Source organism: Berghia stephanieae, chromosome 12, assembly GCF_034508935.2.
Source record: "Berghia stephanieae isolate SIO BIC M18660-M18661 chromosome 12, UCSD_Bste_1.3, whole genome shotgun sequence".
Lineage (NCBI taxonomy): Eukaryota > Metazoa > Mollusca > Gastropoda > Nudibranchia > Aeolidiidae > Berghia > Berghia stephanieae.
In genome coordinates, this window is record NC_088371.1 from 24,408,475 (window position 1) to 24,410,974 (window position 2,500).

The following is a 2,500-nucleotide window of genomic DNA, read 5'->3' on the forward strand; positions in this document are numbered from 1 at the left end:
TGAACTCATAAATACACACTTCCAAAGTCTCCCCCCCCCCCCCCCCCCATTCTCCCTCCTCTCTCTCCCCGCTTTCCCTCTTTGTCATCCACTCTACCACAAACTTAATATTCTCATACACTCAAACTTCAAGTCTCTCTCTCTCTTCTCTCTCTCTCCTCTCTCTCTCTCCTCTTTCTCTCTCTCTCTCTCTCTCTTTTCCTCCCAGGGTTTGTGTGTATTTGTGTATGTAAATAGCGCATTTCTTCGAATTTACTACTTCACTTATTCCCCTTGCAGGCCATAAAAAGGTAGTCATTCAGAGACATTAGACCCATGGAGCCGGAGTTTATCCCGGTTTCTGTATCGTGAAACGGACAATAGCAATTGCTTGCTACCCTTTGATAAGACTCTAGTCTATCGCAAAGTACTTTCCGCCAGATCTAACAGGCCCAGCTACCCAACCACTGCTAGGTGGACAGGGGGAATCATAAAAAATCTCGACTACACCCGGGATCGATCTCGGTCCCTTTGCGTGTGAAGCGAGTGCTCTACCGACTGAGCTATCGGACACTCCATCCTGCAGGCCATATGGAACCATAATTCCATTTCATACAGTACTGGACGTCTTTGTTTTGCACTAATACTCTTGCAATATCCACCACTGCTTACTGGGGAAACGTGAATTTTCCACGATCACTGTCACCCATCATGCCACAAACCACGTTTGACATCGCTTGACTTTTGGGACAAGACTAGAAACATTGCTGCTGATCCACTGATCCACACTGTTTGTGTGTGTGTGTGTGTGTGTGTGTGTGTGTGTATGTCCACCATTGCGTTTAAGTAAAATACTCAACTCATGAGCCCGCTTGTAGGAACATACCAACAGACAAAACCGGTTAACTTTAAAAGTTTTTAGTCTGACGTAAATATTTTAGTGAGAACTAATCACCTAACAGGCGGTCTAAAGAAATAATAGAGCCGAGGGACATCAACGTCATTCATTCAATAGATGCTGTGCGCTTGGATAAGAAACTCACAACATTGCCATCAGGAAATATAGATAGAACGAAGTTGATGTCTCTCAGGTCTTTGTTATTGCTTTTTGCCATCCGCGTTTATGAGTAATTCTCACTAAACTGTATTAACCAGACTATAAACGTTCAAGGTTACACACCGTTTTGTGTGTTGGTCCGTTATACTTCCGGATGGCAATGCTGTAAACTTCATAGCCAAGCGCATACTATCAATAACGGACCAAGACACAAAATTATGTGTAACCTTGAAAGTTTAAAGTCTGGTTAATACAGTTTAGTGAGAATTACTCATAAACACGGATGGCAAAAAAAAAAAAACAATAACAAAGACCTTAGTGACGTCAACTTCTTACCATCCATCAGATTATTTAGAAAATGTCTCTCATCGTTTCAAAACGGTATGATTTCTGTATGATTAAACGTTGAAAACAAAAGTTAAATGTGCAGCTAAAAACATAAGACATATATTTTGTCTCTGCGAAGTGGCCGAGTGGTTAAGGCATTGCACTGTCATTCGGAAGGTCCCGGGTTCTAGCCCCGCTTTGGGCACTTTTTTTTTCTCTCCTTGGGCAAGATTATTAACCCCCGATTTCATCACTTTGGACAACATGGGTGATTCCAGTTGATGTCAGACATTTTGTATGGTGGATTATCTATATTCCTTCGTGGAATGCCGAGGTGACGGGATCTAATGGTGCCTGGGTTATTCCAGTCTTCCCTTGGAATAGACCCCAAAGCCTAAAGACAAATTTCCCCTTTGGGATGAATAAAGGGAATTTTTGAATATTTAATAATACTATAGTCTCTTAACGTGCAACCCCCCCCCCCCCCAAAAAAAAAAAAAAAAAACAAAAAAAAAAACAAAAAAAAAAAACAAAAAAAAAACAAAAAAAAAAAAACAAAACAAAACAAACAAAAAAAAAAAAAAACAAAAAAAAAAAAAAAACAACAAAAAAGAGATTTTGTATAGTGAAATATCCACTAAACGTGCTCAAAGCGCTTTACAAGTAGTCGTTCACCAACAGCAACACGTAACAAAATGTAGAACGGGACATGATGCCTGTCAGGCGATTTTTCATTTTTTTTCGGACAGGTACTCATTTTACACCTGAATATGGTAAGAGAATGTGATTAAAGAGTCTTTTCCAAAGATCAACTATTCGGCGAGCGAGGCTTGAACCCATGACCTTCCGATCTGAAAGTGGGTGTCATACCACAAGACCACATAGCCGCAAGAGAGTAGAGAAAGAATGATAAAAAAATAAAAATAAAAATAACAAACAAACAAAAAAACCATGATTATAAGAAAATCTTACTGTAAGATATGAGTTAACCAAAAAGCCGGCAAAGGGTGTGGAGAAATAAATCCGTCTGTTACTCCAGCGGTAACACAATAGAAAGATATAATTCCACAGGAAAGGGCTTAACTAAATAAATTTCATAAATATTTATTTTCAAATTCCAAAACACAATCCAAACAA

The 2,500-nt window shown here is 39.4% G+C and overlaps 1 protein-coding gene across 2 annotated transcripts in view; it reads right to left on the bottom strand.

Moving 5' to 3' along the window:
- Positions 1–2,500, bottom strand: part of LOC144957787 (profilin-1-like) — a 27,063-nt gene that overhangs the window by 24,205 nt on the left and 358 nt on the right. Inside the window, exon 1 of one of the 2 annotated variants that reach the window (XM_078889204.1) lies at positions 2,336–2,500. This exon is cut by the window's right edge and continues 319 nt beyond it. The exons of the other annotated variant lie outside the window; for it this stretch is intronic. The gene's annotated coding sequence lies outside the window, so the exon portion shown is untranslated. The remainder of the gene's footprint in view (positions 1–2,335) is intronic. 2 annotated transcript variants of the gene reach the window in all.